The sequence below is a fragment of the Anser brachyrhynchus genome, assembly GCF_964034855.1.
Source record: "Anser brachyrhynchus genome assembly, chromosome: 1".
Classification (NCBI taxonomy): domain Eukaryota; kingdom Metazoa; phylum Chordata; class Aves; order Anseriformes; family Anatidae; genus Anser; species Anser brachyrhynchus.
In genome coordinates this window covers 53,917,783-53,938,340 of record NC_137694.1, presented here as the reverse complement: position 1 = coordinate 53,938,340, position 20,558 = coordinate 53,917,783, and positions in this window count along the sequence as shown.

The window sequence follows — 20,558 nt, the reverse complement described above, 5'->3', positions numbered from 1 at the left end:
CAATGAAACACAAGTGGGAAAGTGGTGGAGGGTCTGTACCAAACCTGTTGAGACCTGGGCTGTTGTGGCTCACCCTTAGGGGGCCCTGGGCTCCTGAGGGAACCTCTGCTCCAAGGAGAGGGACCAGGGAGTGAGTGGGGTGTTTGAAAGGCAGGTCCTGGGGCTTCCCTGCCTGCCTGCCCCTGCCTGCTTGCCAGCCCTGCGAACTCCAAGTCTCACCAGCTTGCAGTAGATGGCTTAAGGCAGGAGGATCCTGTTCTAGGGCAAAACCAGAGTTTTCTCTCTTTCCCCTCCCTCTTGGGTGCCACCTTTCCCCAGCACTGGGAAAGAGCTGGGCTTTTAGGGCTACTTACCTTTACAAGAAGACAATTTCCAACTTAGGCTTTCTTCCTCTTTTTTTTTTTTTTTTTCTTGACCACAATAGTGAGTGAGGATCTGGATCCTGGCATTTATCACAGTATCACAGTATCACAGATTTCTAGGTTGGAAGAGACCTCAAGATCATCGAGTCCAACCTCCGACCTAACACTAAGTACTCCACTAAACCATATCGCTAAGCTCTACATCTAAACGTCTTTTAAAGACCTCCAGGGATGGTGACTCCACCACCTCCCTGGGCAGCCCGTTCCAATGCTTAATAACCCTTTCGGTAAAGAAGTACTTCCTAACATCCAACCTAAACCTCCCCTGTCGCAACTTTCGCCCATTCCCCCTTGTCCTGTCACCAGGCACGTGGGAGAACAGACCAACCCCCACCTCTCTACAGCCTCCTTTAAGGTACCTGTAGAGAGCGATAAGGTCACCCCTGAGCCTCCTCTTCTCCAGGCTGAACAAGCCCAGCTCCCTCAGCCGCTCCTCGTAAGACTTGTTCTCCAGACCCCTCACCAGCTTGGTCGCCCTTCTCTGGACTCGCTCGAGCACGTCCATGTCCTTCCTGTAGCGAGAGGCCCAAAACTGAACACAGTACTCGAGGTGCGGCCTCACCAGAGCCGAGTACAGGGGCACAATCACTTCCCTAGACCTGCTGGCCACACTGCTTCTTATACAGGCCAGGATGCTGTTGGCCTTTTTGGCCACCTGGGCACACTGCTGGCTCATATTCAGCCGACTATCCACCAATACTCCCAGGTCCCTCTCGGCCAGGCAGCTTTCCAGCCACTCATCTCCCAGCCTGTAGCTCTGCTTGGGGTTGTTGCAGCCCAGGTGCAGGACCCGGCACTTGGCCTTGTTGAACTTCATGCAGTTGACCTCAGCCCATCGCTCCAGCCTATCCAGATCCTCCTGCAGAGCCTTCCTGCCCTCGAGCAGATCGACACACGCACTTAGCTTGGTGTCATCTGCAAACTTACTGAGGGTGCACTGGACGCCCTCATCCAGATCATCGATAAAGATATTAAAGAGGACCGGCCCCAGTACCGAGCCCTGGGGGACACCACTAGTGACCGGCCTCCAACCAGATTTGACTCCATTCACCACAACTCTCTGGGCCCGGCCATCCAGCCAGTTTCTAACCCAGCGAAGCGTACGCCAGTCCAAGCCCCGAGCAGCCAGTTTCTTGAGGAGAATGTTGTGGGGAACGGTGTCAAAAGCCTTACTGAGGTCAAGGTAAACCACATCCACAGCCTTTCCCTCATCCACCAAGCGCGTCACTTGGTCATAGAAGGAGATCAGGTTCGTCAAGCAGGACCTGCCTTTCATAAACCCATGCTGACTGGGCCTGATCGCCTGCTTACCCTGCAAGTGCCGCGTGATGACCCTCAAGATAATCTGCTCCATGAGCTTTCCCGGCACTGAGGTCAAACTGACAGGCCTATAGTTCCCCCGGTCTGCCCTCCGGCCCTTCTTATAGATGGGCGTCACATTGGCTAGCCGCCAGTCAACTGGGACCTCCCCCGATAGCCAGGACTGCCGATAAATGATGGAAAGCGGCTCGGCCAGCTCCTCCGCCAGTTCTTTCAGTACCCTCGGGTGCATCCCATCCGGCCCCATCGACTTGCGCACATCCAAGCTCCGTAGCAGGTCGCCAACCATTTCCTCATGGATAGCGAAGGCCACGTCCTGCTCCCCATCCCCTTCCACCAGCTCAAGGCACTGGGTATCCAGAGAACAACCGGTATTGCCGCTAAAGACCGAGGCAAAGGCGGCATTAAGCACCTCAGCCTTTTCCTCATCCTTATTAACTAGGTTTCCCCTCGCATCCAGTAAAGGATGGAGATTCTCCTTAGTCCTCCGTTTCGCGTTGATATATTTGTAAAAGGATTTTTTGTTGTCTTTAACGGCAGTAGCCAGGTTGAGCTCCAGATGAGCTTTGGCCTTTCTAATTTTCTCCCTGCACAGCCTCGCTACATCCTTGTAGTCCTCCTCAGTGGCCCGCCCTTTTTTCCAAAGATTATAAACCCTCTTTTTTCTGCTAAGCACAAGCCGCAACTCTCTGTTGAGCCAGGCCGGTCTTAATGTGATAGTTTATAGGCAGCCGAAGTAAATACTATAGTCAGAGGTCATGGGGCTAGATTTTGAAAAGTCCTGCATAGAGATCTCAGAAAAGCAAATTTAAGTAACATTAATGTCAAGAAAAGTAATTCTGATTGCTATATTCTTTATCTGTCATGACTAGACAGATGAAAGTCTATGATAGCAATTTTGCCTTTAAGGTCATTTTCTTATTTCTTTTATTTATTTATTTATTTTAATTAATTAATTAATTAATTTATTTTTAACTGTCTCTGTACTAATTTTCCTCACAGAATGACTAACAGGAATATGACCCTTGTGCACCTTTTGTAGTTAATTAATTAGGTCAACTCTAACCACTAAGCCCCTTGTCAGGCTATTTCTATTAGTGATAAGGAGCAATTGACCTTAAAACATTGAAGCCATGTAGGTGAGCCTACTCCACAAGGTCTCTTGGCTTCACCCTTGTTAAGTGAAATCTGCCAGGTGTGGATCCTTTGACCTTTGCTATATAGGAAGCTTGAGGAGTTGAGGGGGGTGGAATTGGCTCCCCAGGAGAGTTTGAGGTTCAGGTTATCTTGGGTGCTTTTCTATCATGGTGAAATGGACTCAGTGTTCCCCAGGAGGCTGCTTTTTCTTCATGTTTTCTACCATCTCTGGGACGGTTTTAGAGACTCTGTGAGCTAGTTACATTGGTGGTGCCTTCTCAGTACAGTAAAACCCCGGTGGTACTACTTCACTGCATAAGCTGTGAGCTTGTTGGAAGTGACTCAAGTCCAGAAGCCGGCAGGTAAGTGTTCCTGGGTTCTACGGTTGTTTAATGTTGAGGAGTTGGGGTACTTCCTTCACCTTGTCTGTTTTCAGTGAAATTACTTACATTGATTCTAAGCTCCCTTCCCAGCCCTAAAAACAAAGAAACAAACAAAACACACACAAAAAAAACAACCTCAGAAGCTCAAGTGCATACAGGTAAGCCTGACTTTGAAGAATGTCCTTAAGTATTTGTGAGGATTGAACAACAGGCTGTGTGAGAAAGGTGCCTTAATGTGAATTCAAATTTTGCCTTGTGGTAATAGAAACAGCTTTGGATAGATACTGGTGGCATTATCATTACTTTCACTAAGTGGAAATTGTGAGAATGTGCTGTTCATAAAACAAATGCTGCTTTCACAGTACGCAAGTCAAAAGCCCTTAAATTAATGGAAGTTACAGTTTCAAAGAGAACTTTAAAAAAGAATTTATTGTTGGACATCTCCCTCTGACCCCTCCATAGACTGGCTTCCTGAAGAAAAAGTATGAAAGGTGTAATTGTTAATAGTTTCTGAGGTAGGGTCAGGGAAGATGTTTTTTCCCACTTGTTTGCTCTCCCTTTCTTCTCCTCCAGGTGAATTATGGTAGCTTTCCAAAACTTCAAATATCCTTGGGATGTTCAGACCAGCATATTCTTATGTCTCCTGAATGCACTTCAGGTTTTGTCTAAGATTAAACAAATACTGAAGAGTGTCATCCCGAGATCTGTCCTGAGGCAGGATAGTTATGAGTGGCAGGGAGAGTGGGAGGATATGGACAGGCATCTAGAGCAGTGGGCACCTCCAGTGCTTTGGAAATTCACCCCTGAACAACTGAAAAATCTGAAAAAACTGGTGGAGCACTTGGAAAAGGTGTGTTGTTGCCCTGGAAGTACCAGACATATACAAATAACTGCAGCGTGCTGGGGCTTGGCCTATGCTTACCGAGCTGCATTCAGTACCAATACAAGGCCGGTGGCTGCAGCCACTTCAACCCCCGAGACAGGCCCAGCGGCCACCCCAAGCCCTAAAACGGGCCCCAAGGCTGAGCCAGGGAAACAAACTGTACAGGTGTCAGTTGCACCCGTAACCAAGATGAAAAAATGGTTTAGAGAGTCAGATCATTTAGAACGCAGAAGAACTCCTGCTAAGACTAGGTATGGAGAAGAAGAGGCCAGGCCCTCAGAGGAACAGGAGGATGGAGATGAAGATGTCGCAAAAACAGTAGTCACTACCCAAAATGTATAGCAGCATGAGCTACGAGATGTGTGAAAAAATTTCGGTCGCTGTCCGGGTGGTCACCCTGTCACCTGGCTGCTCCGGTGCTGGGACACCAGCTCTGTCCTGGAATTCTTCTTTTTGGAAAAAAATATAAATCCTTGTACAGCCAGCTATCTCACTGATTTGTCATCAAACCTTTAAATGATTAGATTACGGTTTATTCAGGAATAGGCTTCTGGAATCTGTAAGACCCTCAGAAACCATGGTAATTTTTCTGAACTGTGAAAGAGGCACCCCTACCTGTTTTTATCATTAATAGGCATTTGCGTGTCTAATTTGTTTTGTACTGTACTGAGATTTCAGTACTGGAGTGGCAAAGCATAAAAACAACTGTATTTTGGAGAAAAAAAAAAAAGATTCTAAGTCTGGTCTGGTAACTCAACAAAATTCTAAATTTGCAGCTTCTGAGTAATAGGCTCAGCCTGATCCCAAGGGCTACATTTCACTCTCTTGATTAGCAGAGCTTGAGAGCACTTCTTGGCTGGCACACTAAGTCATCGTGGAGCAAACTTTGCGTTCTGACTCATAAATGCTCTTTGCAAATATCATTAACAGGCATTGGAATAAATCCTGCCTTTGGCTTTTCATTGCATTTTTTAACCCCCCAAAAGGATTGAACGTACCAAGTATTTTGTACGTGTTACTGGTTGTTTGATGTGAATAATTTCCTGTGGGACACAACTATCATGCTATATCTGATCACCTCTTCTGAATAAATTTAGAAAACCCGTATAGTCTAGAAAGGTTAGCTTTCAATACGTCTTTTTCTTTTGTGATACAAGACAACTGCAAATCTGCTGCTTTGGAATAGTAGGAGACCTGTTCCATGGGCAACACCATTTACAGCACATACTAAGTTTAGAAGCCTAACGATGTCAAACACAATCAAGCTATATGATGAAAGCAATTAAAGGTGAATGCTGTAGGACTCACAGACTGGTAGACTTAATTAAATAGATTTAGGTTACTGCCTGCTCCGTTATCTTCTATATGATAATGGTTAAATCATATGGAAGAAAATAGAATTCTGTTTAAAACACTCCTCTTCATACAAATCCAAGGATAACTGCAATTTCTGTGTAATACAGAACGAGGTACTTGTATAAATAAATACCATAATTAATATTTATTTAGTGGAGAAAATGTCAAGTAGTAATTGAAAGAAAAAAAAGATAATCTTGGAAATAAAGAGCCAGTTTTGTTCTGGGAGTTATGAATTTCATTAATTTCCTGTCAGGGTTTTATTTTTGTAGGACTCATTTTTACTTATGAGTGGGTGGCTCTGAAGATGAACAGCTGAAACAATTTAACTGAGAGCCTTGAGCTGGAAATTACAAATGTAAACTATGAAAGAGGTTCATATGGAGCCAGAGTTCAGCAGAAGTGCTGCTTTGACACACAATCCATTTGAATTATGGATAATCAAGTTTTCTATCTGTGGTGAGTGTTTCCTTTCATTCTAAAGGAAAGATTAAGAAAAAAAAAATCACATGGAGATGGTAGCTACCTGCAGGTCAGGTCTCTCACTTGTCTCTGATAGTGTAATTATTCATATGAATTGTCTTTGTTATCCTGTGCAGTAAGGAAGATAGGGTTAGCATCAATCATGGGTAGTACTATGAACCATTATGTTGTGTGCTCAAGTTGCATGAGTGTAGTGTGAAAATCTCAGTACTAAACAGTAACCAAATATCAAAACACACATGTAAAGTGGTACTGTTAGATGAACAGATGCTGATCATAAGACTGTAGACCACCCTGGTGATACTGGCCTGGTGCCAAACTAAACGAAGAAAAGTAGGAGAGAGGAAGAGGAAGGGGTTGCCAGAACACGTTCAGATGGTCTGCTGTTGTCATTTCCCATCTTGCATGTATTCAACTTCTCTTTTGATGGGTTCCTACTTCCAAATCACAATTAGTTTTAAAATCTATCTGATAATTTAAAAACTCTCATCATGGAAGAAATCCCAGATGAAATTATTATTATTATCATAATCCGCCTCAAAGTTCAGCATCTGGAATGTCTTTCTTGTTTCATTTTATCACTGTCACTCATGCTTTTGTTTTACATTGTCTGAAACCTATTTATGGTTCACTGCAATAGTAATCAAGGTTTGACTACATCTGTATTGACATGGAAAAGGTAAGAAAGAGAGAATTTAGTATATTATCTGCTCATTGCACTAAATGGTGTTACCTTGGCTATCAATAGAAAATGCAGTTTCCTTCCAGCCTGTGTGTCATTTTCCTTTCCCTTAACATCTCTGCTCTGCTCTCTGAATGTGAGACCAGAGGCATACTAGAAATTCATTCCAGGGATGCTCAGACAGACATAGCAAGGGCCTTTTTGTCCAGTCAATCCCCATGTTATTTTATATGTTATTCAAGTTAAAATGCTGTGCTCTCCTTTACATGTTTATTCTCTATGAATAGAGAGGTTACTTCTGTAATGTATGTAACATATGTGATCACTAATATAATATTGGCTGTATCACCTGGAACAGTTAAAGACATGTCTTACACAAGATTTTAGGTTTATGAGACAGAACAGCACTCAAACTAATATGGAAGTGCCTGAAAATAAAAGGCAAAAAAGAGTTAGAGGTTTCTAAGAGGCGATAAAAATGGGTGTGATTTTTTTTTTACATAAGGCAAACAGAGGCACAAAATTCTTATGAAAGTACAAATTAGGATCTCAAAACAGAGGGAAGAAATGCATTATTTGAAAAGTCTCTGCACTCAAGGAATATGGCAAATCTTTGCTTAGTGTACACTTTTGAATGCTTGACATTTTTTGAAAGTGATAGGTTGTCATGCAGGAATCTTTGCACTGATACAAATCTTTAAATGTTTTCTATATTGGCAGTCATATGAATAAAGTGAAAGTCACCACATGTGATTCTCAGAAGTGAAAAGTAAGATAGAGAGCATTTTCTGATAGCATTGTGGGCATTTTTGACCTAGCAGCACTAGTATTAATAATTGACTTAAAAACAAAGTTGTAATTTCTGTCCTTGAAAACGGCCCCAAACAATCAGATATTTCATGCACAAGAGGAGTACATGTGGTCACTACCTGTGCCAAATGTTGGCATATAATGCACCTTTATCCCTTTCACTTCTATGATTGTATTTCTTTTTTTTTAATTAGAAAGGAAGTCATGAAAGTTATTGTAGTGAAAAAAAACAGAAATCTTAAATTTCCTGCATTTATGCATTTTAATGGCCACAGGAAAGTTTTCCAGACTGTGTCACAGTAGATTTGTCAAGACAAATGGATGAATAAGCGTGTGGTGTGAAGTACTGAATTATCTAGTGCTTGTCAGCAGCAGTGAGACTTCTCCCGTTAGTACATTAACAAGGAGTATGACTTCTTGCTCATCATGAATATACTTCCTGTCTAGGCCGACAAACCTTGTAACCGTTGCCAAGACTGAAAGTGTTCCCTGAACAGTTGGAGAAAGGTAAACTTTGCTGCTCTGAATTGCTTAAAATGTTTCTCTTCCACGTGCAGGCTGAAGGAACAGGCACAATTGAGCTTGATGAGAGTCTTTCCGAGAGTACGCTCTGCAAGCTGAAAAAAGAGTATGTAATGGAAATTTTAGGAACTGGTATACACTCTTCCCAGTATCTTTTCATCACCTACATACTTCCATTTTCCTTTCTTGGTTCAATGATAAAACAGCAGGGTCTTGATTGTGTTACAAAACCTTGTGGCTTTATATCTGTGTGGCAGGGTCTGAGTGATTGAAAAGACGATTTAATGTTAGTTCTAGGTTCTCGAAGTGGAAACACCAATCCTTAGCAAGAAATGGTTTCATTTTCTTTTAATTTCAAAACAAATGAATGTCATTTAGTCAGTCCCCTTTCAACACTCCTAATATCATTACCACAGCATATTGCCTTCTGTGACTGAGACTCTTTTGGCTGGATATTGTGATGTCTGAAATTCTTTCAATGAATGAATGAAAATTCAGTGGTGTTTTTTTTTTTTGTTTGGTTGGTTTGCATGAACTTGTTGTCCTGGTAGCCTTCTAATACCATCTTAAAGCCAGAAATTATACAAGGGTTACCTTAGTACTGTAAAAATATTTAGGAGATTCAAAGGTTTGGGTATTAGTAATATGATCTGACCAAATAGAAATAGCAGAATAATGTAACTCAACTGGCTGTGCTTTTCATTTGAAAAAAAAATTTTATATTTAAAAGTAGACAGTCTGTATGAATCTGTCTGTCTCATAAATTCCATGTAATATTACCAACAGCGAATACATTAGCCTCCCATTTCAGCCTACATCTCATGTTAGGCTCCAAAATCCTTTTGTGTGTTTGTATTACCGCTCCCGTCTAAATGTTTTCTTTCACTCTCTGGTTTTGATTCTTACATGCTCAAACAGAGCTAAAACTGTTCATGGAAATCCCCCACAATGAAACATGTATTGCTGTGTTTTGAGGAGAGAAAATCTGTGTTACGATTTCATTTTCTCTTTTTCCAGCTGAGAATATCTATTAGCAATACTTGTGCTGTTGCTTACCACCAACAGATATCTAGGTTCAAGACAACTTATCTTGCTTGTTCTGTTTTTCTTCCCTGTGCTTTTAATTTTAATAAATTGTATTACTGCATGGCAGTAGTGATACTGAGGTCACAAAGTGTTTTCTACTATAAAATCTGATTTCAAATAATGATTTTGTGACTCGTTAGTTTTCAGATTGTAAATTCCTATTTCTGGTTTCTGACCAAAGAAGAATCTTGTCAGTCTGCATTGAAGCAGCTCAATTACTTTTGAGTCAAGACCATGCAGGGAAAAATGCTGTCCCCAAATATAAAAATCCTTCTACCATTCAACAGGTGCTACCTGGGGAGACCAATGTCCTATCCCATTGTGAAGATGTTAACTGTATGACACTGTTGAAAAATACAGAAAAGAGCTTTCTTTGGGGGTTACCTTTTTGCAGTTCTTTAACAAAACTGGAGGTGCCCACCTAAAGAGTGTTATGGTTGAAAGGTATGTGAAGCAGGGTGAACAGTGAAACGCCGAGTCCTCAGGCCATTTGTAATCTGATCATGCTGCTCAGCAGAACTGGATGAAAGGCTTCCTTGTGCTGTTTCCATGGCCCTTTTACTGCTAAGTGTCTCATTGTAGTCATGGAGCTAATGGCAATGTATAGGTGTGTGGATGGGCACAGCAGAGACCAGGCATCAAGACACAGGCTTTGCAAGAGTATGTGAGAAATAGATGCATCATAGGAGTTTTTCTGTCCTGGAAAGACAGTTCTTGTGAAGGGGGTGAGAATAAAATGAATCCTTAACCAGATAGGTGTTGAAAATAAAAGAAAACACCTATTACTTACACTTATAGTGTGAAAGCATGTATAGGATTATCTAAGTAACCTACTTACACTATCCATTCTCTTTTATACTTGTATCATTTTTTTCCTCTTTGACTTATACAATTCACATCTATTTATAGCACACTGCATCCATTTCTAGTGTCCTTTGATGCTGCTGATATTGCAGGTGAAAGTATATATTTTAATTTATATAATGCAATTTCTTTACTATCTTATATGATTCTTAGTATTTTCTATCTATTTTTATACATGCTTATACATTGCCTTAGTTACTTTCTTTTAACTTGAAAATTGCAATGCATAAGTGTTTTTTCATCTTATATTGCGTGGGTATTATGATGGATTTGCTGAAATCAAATTTTGCCTATCGTTTTTCTTATACACTAGAGTTAATATTTGTTGGAAATTCTTTCATTTTCTTATTACTTGTTTTTCCTAAGAAATTAAGAAACTCGGGTATTCTTGTGTCTGTTCTCAAGGAAGACAAGGACTCATCTGTCAAGACAGAAGTGAGACAGCATGTGCGAATTCCAGACAGCTAATACCATAGTTATCCAAACAGTTAGCCTATTAATTGGCGAGTCCCAGTATTTGTGTCTGTGCCACTAAATAATAGGGTCAGGGAATGAATTTTATCTCTGAGCAGTCCTCACTGCTGAATTGGTGGCAAAGTTCCCCATATACTTCTTCCCTCTGCCAACTAACAATCTTCAAGATAACGCCCAGGCATGGACAGTGCAGCGGATAATCCTTGCAGGTAGAAAGTACAAGGTGCCTCCCTGCATCCTCCCCACTCTCCCACAGTACCTGTTTTTCATCCTCCAATATGCCCTTTTGCCCATATCCTAAGACCTGCCACACACTCTCCAAGGTTCATGCTTTGAATTTATTACTCTGATAGGCTGTAACACAGCCCCCACAATATTTAACATACATTGAGCCAAGGAGGCCCATACAGAAAATGAGTTATTCTTAAAGCAAAAGAAATATCATACGGATCCCAGAAATAAGAGCTTAGTGTGGACTCGGCCAGATTGTGCCACTTAGCCTTAAGGTCAAGGTATTGTACCGGCCCCTTTTACTTTGTAAGTATGTATGTGACACAGGTATGGCCTCTCTGTCCTAGGATGGCGAGAATTACAAGGTTCCTTTCTTTGAGGTGTCTCCTTACTACAGCTCATTCTTAGTCTCTTACTTGATGCATAATTTAATGAGCTGGTCCCCTTTCTCCACGAGGAATTTGTATTTTTTTCTTTAATTTATATTTTTTTCTCCACCAGCAAAAATAAAACTTCTCTGTAAAAATAACATAGAGTGCAACATGGAAATTTATAATTGGGTCAAATATGTCACCAGTGAAACATAATACACAAGACTTAGAAAAAACATCAGAAGAAAACAAATACAAAATTGTCCAATATCACTAAATAGAAATTAAGTATAGTATTATGAAATCAGTTTACTTTGACTTTTCTTTCTGTAAGATTTGAGAAAATAGATACATTTCTATATTAATTCTTGTTGTATGTCTTGCTGGATAATACAATATATTTTAGAAATAAGCAAGTCTAATATTTTATTTTTGTATTCTCCTTTATTGATTTCCTATATTAAAAGATTTTCTGCTACATTAAATTAAAATCAGAATATTAAAATTATACTTTAGAATAAAAATACGTTTTTAAGGCTTGAGCTCTTTGCTCAAGATAATTCTCTGAAAAAGTAACAGCATTATCAAAGTGGCAGACCAGTCCATCCTTAGAAACACTTCAAGAATTTCAAATGAGAAAAATAGTATCTCAAAAGTTTTTATTCTTTTTAAATGCAAATACATGAACAATCTAATTAAAGATGTATGGTTTGACACTACTTTTTTCAAATTAGTTTTTATGCCATTTTTAAATGGAAGTCTTAAATAATGCCTGGTCTTTATGATAATTTAATTTTTTTCATAAGGAGAATATTGGTTATTTTCTATTGATTTAGTATAATAAACACTAATATAAAGTACATGACAGTATTCTATGTAAAATAGGAAAGGGTAAGTGCATTTTTTTCTATCATTCCAAATGTAAATTATTTTTGATAGAAATTTGTATATTAATTTTTCTTTTTTTAAGGAACTACAAATGTACAACTCCTACTTTAAAAAGTAGAAGTTCCATTTCTATATCCTGACTACCCTTATTCTTGTGCCAAACCCAACCTGATACAGCTCACTGATTTGAAAACAGACCCTATGGAACATCGTTGGTATGGGGTGGTCCTATGCTTCGTCTGCAGGCAAGATACTCATTGAAATAAACGAGCAACACAAAAATCAGAGATGACCGTGTCTTGCGCGTCGTGTCTTGCGCGTCGTGTCTTGCGCGTCGTGTCTTGCGCGTCGTGTCTTGCGCGTCGTGTCTTGCGCGTCGTGTCTTGCGCGTCGTGTCTTGCGCGTCGTGTCTTGCGCGTCGTGTCTTGCGCGTCGTGTCTTGCGCGTCGTGTCTTGCGCGTCGTGTCTTGCGCGTCGTGTCTTGCGCGTCGTGTCTTGCGCGTCGTGTCTTGCGCGTCGTGTCTTGCGCGTCGTGTCTTGCGCGTCGTGTCTTGCGCGTCGTGTCTTGCGCGTCGTGTCTTGCGCGTCGTGTCTTGCGCGTCGTGTCTTGCGCGTCGTGTCTTGCGCGTCGTGTCTTGCGCGTCGTGTCTTGCGCGTCGTGTCTTGCGCGTCGTGTCTTGCGCGTCGTGTCTTGCGCGTCGTGTCTTGCGCGTCGTGTCTTGCGCGTCGTGTCTTGCGCGTCGTGTCTTGCGCGTCGTGTCTTGCGCGTCGTGTCTTGCGCGTCGTGTCTTGCGCGTCGTGTCTTGCGCGTCGTGTCTTGCGCGTCGTGTCTTGCGCGTCGTGTCTTGCGCGTCGTGTCTTGCGCGTCGTGTCTTGCGCGTCGTGTCTTGCGCGTCGTGTCTTGCGCGTCGTGTCTTGCGCGTCGTGTCTTGCGCGTCGTGTCTTGCGCGTCGTGTCTTGCGCGTCGTGTCTTGCGCGTCGTGTCTTGCGCGTCGTGTCTTGCGCGTCGTGTCTTGCGCGTCGTGTCTTGCGCGTCGTGTCTTGCGCGTCGTGTCTTGCGCGTCGTGTCTTGCGCGTCGTGTCTTGCGCGTCGTGTCTTGCGCGTCGTGTCTTGCGCGTCGTGTCTTGCGCGTCGTGTCTTGCGCGTCGTGTCTTGCGCGTCGTGTCTTGCGCGTCGTGTCTTGCGCGTCGTGTCTTGCGCGTCGTGTCTTGCGCGTCGTGTCTTGCGCGTCGTGTCTTGCGCGTCGTGTCTTGCGCGTCGTGTCTTGCGCGTCGTGTCTTGCGCGTCGTGTCTTGCGCGTCGTGTCTTGCGCGTCGTGTCTTGCGCGTCGTGTCTTGCGCGTCGTGTCTTGCGCGTCGTGTCTTGCGCGTCGTGTCTTGCGCGTCGTGTCTTGCGCGTCGTGTCTTGCGCGTCGTGTCTTGCGCGTCGTGTCTTGCGCGTCGTGTCTTGCGCGTCGTGTCTTGCGCGTCGTGTCTTGCGCGTCGTGTCTTGCGCGTCGTGTCTTGCGCGTCGTGTCTTGCGCGTCGTGTCTTGCGCGTCGTGTCTTGCGCGTCGTGTCTTGCGCGTCGTGTCTTGCGCGTCGTGTCTTGCGCGTCGTGTCTTGCGCGTCGTGTCTTGCGCGTCGTGTCTTGCGCGTCGTGTCTTGCGCGTCGTGTCTTGCGCGTCGTGTCTTGCGCGTCGTGTCTTGCGCGTCGTGTCTTGCGCGTCGTGTCTTGCGCGTCGTGTCTTGCGCGTCGTGTCTTGCGCGTCGTGTCTTGCGCGTCGTGTCTTGCGCGTCGTGTCTTGCGCGTCGTGTCTTGCGCGTCGTGTCTTGCGCGTCGTGTCTTGCGCGTCGTGTCTTGCGCGTCGTGTCTTGCGCGTCGTGTCTTGCGCGTCGTGTCTTGCGCGTCGTGTCTTGCGCGTCGTGTCTTGCGCGTCGTGTCTTGCGCGTCGTGTCTTGCGCGTCGTGTCTTGCGCGTCGTGTCTTGCGCGTCGTGTCTTGCGCGTCGTGTCTTGCGCGTCGTGTCTTGCGCGTCGTGTCTTGCGCGTCGTGTCTTGCGCGTCGTGTCTTGCGCGTCGTGTCTTGCGCGTCGTGTCTTGCGCGTCGTGTCTTGCGCGTCGTGTCTTGCGCGTCGTGTCTTGCGCGTCGTGTCTTGCGCGTCGTGTCTTGCGCGTCGTGTCTTGCGCGTCGTGTCTTGCGCGTCGTGTCTTGCGCGTCGTGTCTTGCGCGTCGTGTCTTGCGCGTCGTGTCTTGCGCGTCGTGTCTTGCGCGTCGTGTCTTGCGCGTCGTGTCTTGCGCGTCGTGTCTTGCGCGTCGTGTCTTGCGCGTCGTGTCTTGCGCGTCGTGTCTTGCGCGTCGTGTCTTGCGCGTCGTGTCTTGCGCGTCGTGTCTTGCGCGTCGTGTCTTGCGCGTCGTGTCTTGCGCGTCGTGTCTTGCGCGTCGTGTCTTGCGCGTCGTGTCTTGCGCGTCGTGTCTTGCGCGTCGTGTCTTGCGCGTCGTGTCTTGCGCGTCGTGTCTTGCGCGTCGTGTCTTGCGCGTCGTGTCTTGCGCGTCGTGTCTTGCGCGTCGTGTCTTGCGCGTCGTGTCTTGCGCGTCGTGTCTTGCGCGTCGTGTCTTGCGCGTCGTGTCTTGCGCGTCGTGTCTTGCGCGTCGTGTCTTGCGCGTCGTGTCTTGCGCGTCGTGTCTTGCGCGTCGTGTCTTGCGCGTCGTGTCTTGCGCGTCGTGTCTTGCGCGTCGTGTCTTGCGCGTCGTGTCTTGCGCGTCGTGTCTTGCGCGTCGTGTCTTGCGCGTCGTGTCTTGCGCGTCGTGTCTTGCGCGTCGTGTCTTGCGCGTCGTGTCTTGCGCGTCGTGTCTTGCGCGTCGTGTCTTGCGCGTCGTGTCTTGCGCGTCGTGTCTTGCGCGTCGTGTCTTGCGCGTCGTGTCTTGCGCGTCGTGTCTTGCGCGTCGTGTCTTGCGCGTCGTGTCTTGCGCGTCGTGTCTTGCGCGTCGTGTCTTGCGCGTCGTGTCTTGCGCGTCGTGTCTTGCGCGTCGTGTCTTGCGCGTCGTGTCTTGCGCGTCGTGTCTTGCGCGTCGTGTCTTGCGCGTCGTGTCTTGCGCGTCGTGTCTTGCGCGTCGTGTCTTGCGCGTCGTGTCTTGCGCGTCGTGTCTTGCGCGTCGTGTCTTGCGCGTCGTGTCTTGCGCGTCGTGTCTTGCGCGTCGTGTCTTGCGCGTCGTGTCTTGCGCGTCGTGTCTTGCGCGTCGTGTCTTGCGCGTCGTGTCTTGCGCGTCGTGTCTTGCGCGTCGTGTCTTGCGCGTCGTGTCTTGCGCGTCGTGTCTTGCGCGTCGTGTCTTGCGCGTCGTGTCTTGCGCGTCGTGTCTTGCGCGTCGTGTCTTGCGCGTCGTGTCTTGCGCGTCGTGTCTTGCGCGTCGTGTCTTGCGCGTCGTGTCTTGCGCGTCGTGTCTTGCGCGTCGTGTCTTGCGCGTCGTGTCTTGCGCGTCGTGTCTTGCGCGTCGTGTCTTGCGCGTCGTGTCTTGCGCGTCGTGTCTTGCGCGTCGTGTCTTGCGCGTCGTGTCTTGCGCGTCGTGTCTTGCGCGTCGTGTCTTGCGCGTCGTGTCTTGCGCGTCGTGTCTTGCGCGTCGTGTCTTGCGCGTCGTGTCTTGCGCGTCGTGTCTTGCGCGTCGTGTCTTGCGCGTCGTGTCTTGCGCGTCGTGTCTTGCGCGTCGTGTCTTGCGCGTCGTGTCTTGCGCGTCGTGTCTTGCGCGTCGTGTCTTGCGCGTCGTGTCTTGCGCGTCGTGTCTTGCGCGTCGTGTCTTGCGCGTCGTGTCTTGCGCGTCGTGTCTTGCGCGTCGTGTCTTGCGCGTCGTGTCTTGCGCGTCGTGTCTTGCGCGTCGTGTCTTGCGCGTCGTGTCTTGCGCGTCGTGTCTTGCGCGTCGTGTCTTGCGCGTCGTGTCTTGCGCGTCGTGTCTTGCGCGTCGTGTCTTGCGCGTCGTGTCTTGCGCGTCGTGTCTTGCGCGTCGTGTCTTGCGCGTCGTGTCTTGCGCGTCGTGTCTTGCGCGTCGTGTCTTGCGCGTCGTGTCTTGCGCGTCGTGTCTTGCGCGTCGTGTCTTGCGCGTCGTGTCTTGCGCGTCGTGTCTTGCGCGTCGTGTCTTGCGCGTCGTGTCTTGCGCGTCGTGTCTTGCGCGTCGTGTCTTGCGCGTCGTGTCTTGCGCGTCGTGTCTTGCGCGTCGTGTCTTGCGCGTCGTGTCTTGCGCGTCGTGTCTTGCGCGTCGTGTCTTGCGCGTCGTGTCTTGCGCGTCGTGTCTTGCGCGTCGTGTCTTGCGCGTCGTGTCTTGCGCGTCGTGTCTTGCGCGTCGTGTCTTGCGCGTCGTGTCTTGCGCGTCGTGTCTTGCGCGTCGTGTCTTGCGCGTCGTGTCTTGCGCGTCGTGTCTTGCGCGTCGTGTCTTGCGCGTCGTGTCTTGCGCGTCGTGTCTTGCGCGTCGTGTCTTGCGCGTCGTGTCTTGCGCGTCGTGTCTTGCGCGTCGTGTCTTGCGCGTCGTGTCTTGCGCGTCGTGTCTTGCGCGTCGTGTCTTGCGCGTCGTGTCTTGCGCGTCGTGTCTTGCGCGTCGTGTCTTGCGCGTCGTGTCTTGCGCGTCGTGTCTTGCGCGTCGTGTCTTGCGCGTCGTGTCTTGCGCGTCGTGTCTTGCGCGTCGTGTCTTGCGCGTCGTGTCTTGCGCGTCGTGTCTTGCGCGTCGTGTCTTGCGCGTCGTGTCTTGCGCGTCGTGTCTTGCGCGTCGTGTCTTGCGCGTCGTGTCTTGCGCGTCGTGTCTTGCGCGTCGTGTCTTGCGCGTCGTGTCTTGCGCGTCGTGTCTTGCGCGTCGTGTCTTGCGCGTCGTGTCTTGCGCGTCGTGTCTTGCGCGTCGTGTCTTGCGCGTCGTGTCTTGCGCGTCGTGTCTTGCGCGTCGTGTCTTGCGCGTCGTGTCTTGCGCGTCGTGTCTTGCGCGTCGTGTCTTGCGCGTCGTGTCTTGCGCGTCGTGTCTTGCGCGTCGTGTCTTGCGCGTCGTGTCTTGCGCGTCGCGTCTTGCGCGTCGCGTCTTGCGCGTCGCGTCTTGCGCGTCGCGTCTTGCGCGTCGCGTCTTGCGCGTCGCGTCTTGCGCGTCGCGTCTTGCGCGTCGCGTCTTGCGCGTCGCGTCTTGCGCGTCGCGTCTATAGGTCTAGTAACTGCCAGTGGCACTGTGGTAACTGGGAAGCTGCTGAACCCTGCGAACCCCCAGCTGTAGGACAAAGTGAACCAGCTGAGCATCCAACATCTGACAGTGGTTGCCCTGAGACGCTACTTGCGCGTCGTGTCTTGCGCGTCGTGTCTATAGGTCTAGTAACTGCCAGTGGCACTGTGGTAACTGGGAAGCTGCTGAACCCTGTGAACCCCCAGCTGTAGGACAAAGTGAACCAGCTGAGCATCCAACATCTGACAGTGGTTGCCCTGAGACGCTACTGCTCAGCTCTGACCTAACCTTCAGTGGAGTGATGGTCCTCACCCGCTCATGGATAACTCATGAATTTTCTTACCTCAGCCCTTTTGCATAGGATGTATGCATTTTATGATTATTTGGGCATGTTATTTTTTTTATTCCTTTGGCTTGTTGTTCAGAAAGGTTCATCACATTCTTTTGAAGTTCTCATATCACAATTGGGATATCAATATCATGTGAATCAGTAATTTGTAACTGAAACAATGCAATGTATTCCTGTGAAATGATGCAAAGTGCTCAGTGAAGAATTGATAGGAGACCTCATTTGGTGAGGAAAGCACAATAACATCTCATTTTCACACTGGCTGAACTCCACAAAGCAGTATCCTATATCTTGGCAGTGTCTTGGCCATAAAGAGTTAGCTGGAATGCATAAACAGTTGTGACCAGTATTAATGGCTGTTAGAAAGCTGAGCTCTCTTGGCTAGCACAGTGCACCCTAGGTCTTGCTGGGGAAGTGAGCTAATGCCTTGGAAAGTGCCCAACTTTTAAGTCAGGCCTGAAGTACGAGAGGAAAGATGATGCCATCTGATTCCTTATGTTGTGTAGAAACGTACTTTTTGCAGCTTTTGGCTCCATAGAAGTCCTGTGTTTACTCACCGCAAGTCTTTCCGATTGTACTCATTTTCACTATGGTTGGACAGATTATTATGGTACTTGCTGAAGGGTGACTAAATGAGTATTTCATTTCTTTTTTTTTTTTGATCTTTGGAAGGGTAGTTAGATGCACTCTTGTCTGCGGCCACACAAGATTCACTAAGTTTTTCTTCTGTATCAGTCCAAATAAATACATTCAATTATCCATTCTCTTAATGAATGACTTCTCAAGCTTTAGCTGCCTGCATTGTCAGAAAAAGTTCTGGTTCTTGCTGCTTTGTCACTTTCTTTTGCTATTCCATCAGAACTAGTAGGGATCAATGTATTTCTTGTTTCTTGCACTGTTTAAAAGAGAGTGTATCAAAACTAGGGCAGCTATCAAATAAATGCTCTGTTACCGCATACAGCTGCTGGTTTATATAAAATCAGCTCAGTATTAGCAAAAAAAAAATCAGATTAGCAAATCTTATTCATAGTCTTAAAGGCAGTGGCCCCGGTAACTTTTAACTAGGGGAACCAAGAAAGAGAAGAAACTCAGGATCGTGGCTTGAAACCTGTAGATGGAGGGCACAATGATCATCATGCAGCTGTATAGAACTGATGGTTAATGACTCAGATTTTACTAATTGCTATGAAAAAAAACACAAACAAAAACAAAACCACCACCAACAAAAAACTTTCAAGGGAAATTACTGTCAAGACAGCATTTTATAGAGGAAGAAGCAAAAGCATAGAGTTTAAATGACTTGCAAGCAGCAACACGGTAAACATTGGTCCCCTGAGTCCTATCAATTGTCTGTTTGTTATACTACTGACACTGCTGTGTCTTGTCTGGAGCTCTCCAAAGGCTTACCCCAGTGCAGGAAGCCATGACAGTTATTAGACTTAGGCCTGGTAATGAAAAGCCCTTTTCATTAGAAGTGCATCTCACACAGGTCTTTCCATAACCACTTCCAACAACGGTAAGGAGCCCTGTGGCTTTCTGCATGCTCTGCATGCAATGCAGGCACTCCTTCAGCCTGTAAATTACAAAAACTTGACAAGGTATCACAGTATCACAGATTTCTAGGCTGGAAGAGACCTCAAGATCATCGAGTCCAACCTCCGACCTAACACTAAGTACTCCACTAAACCATATCGCTAAGCTCTACATCTAAACGTCTTTTAAAGACCTCCAGGGATGGTGACTCCACCACCTCCCTGGGCAGCCTGTTCCAATGCTTAATAACCCTTTCGGTAAAGAAGTACTTCCTAACATCCAACCTAAAACTCCCCTGTCGCAACTTTCGCCCATTCCCCCTTGTCCTGTCACCAGGCACGTAGGAGAACAGACCAACCCCCACCTCTCTACAGCCTCCTTTAAGGTAACTGTAGAGAGCGATAAGGTCGCCCCTGAGCCTCCTCTTCTCCAGGCTGAACAAGCCCAGCTCCCTCAGCCGCTCCTCGTAAGACTTGTTCTCCAGACCCCTCACCAGCTTGGTCGCCCTTCTCTGGACTCGCTCGAGCACGTCCATGTCCTTCCTGTAGCGAGGGGCCCAAAACTGAACACAGTACTCGAGGTGCGGCCTCACCAGAGCCGAGTACAGGGGCACAATCACTTCCCTAGACCTGCTGGCCACACTGCTTCTTATGCAGGCCAGGATGCTGTTGGCCTTCTTGGCCACCTGGGCACACTGCTGGCTCATATTCAGCCGACTATCAACCAATACTCCCAGGTCCCTCTCGGCCAGGCAGCTTTCCAGCCACTCATCTCCCAGCCTGTAGCTCTGCTTGGGGTTGTTGCGCCCCAGGTGCAGGACCCGGCACTTGGCCTTGTTGAACTTCATACAGTTGACCTCAGCCCATCGCTCCAGCCTATCCAGATCCTCCTGCAGAGCCTTCCTGCCCTCGAGCAGATCGAGCAGATCGACACACGCACTTAGCTTGGTGTCATCTGCAAACTTACTGAGGGTGCACTGGACGCCCTCATCCAGATCATCGATAAAGATATTAAAGAGGACCGGCCCCAGTACCGAGCCCTGGGGGACACCACTAGTGACCAGCCTCCAACCAGATTTGACTCCATTCACCACAACTCTCTGGGCCCGGCTATCCAGCCAGTTTCTAACCCAGCGAAGCGTACACCAGTCCAAGCCCCGAGCAGCCAGTTTCTTGAGGAGAATGTTGTGGGGAACGGTGTCAAAAGCCTTACTGAGGTCAAGGTAAACCACATCCACAGCCTTTCCCTCATCCACCAAGCGCGTCACTTGGTCATAGAAGGAGATCAGGTTCGTCAAGCAGGACCTGCCTTTCATAAACCCATGCTGACTGGGCCTGATCGCCTGCTTGCCCTGCAAGTGCCGCGTGATGACCCTCAAGATAATCTGCTCCATGAGCTTTCCTGGCACTGACATCAAACCGACAGGCCTATAGTTCCCCCGGTCTGCCCTGCGGCCCTTCTTATAGATAGGCGTCACATTGGCTAGCCGCCAGTCAACTGGGACCTCCCCCGATAGCCAGGACTGCCGATAAATGATGGAAAGCGGCTCGGCCAGCTCCTCCGCCAGTTCTTTCAGTACCCTCGGGTGCATCCCATCCGGCC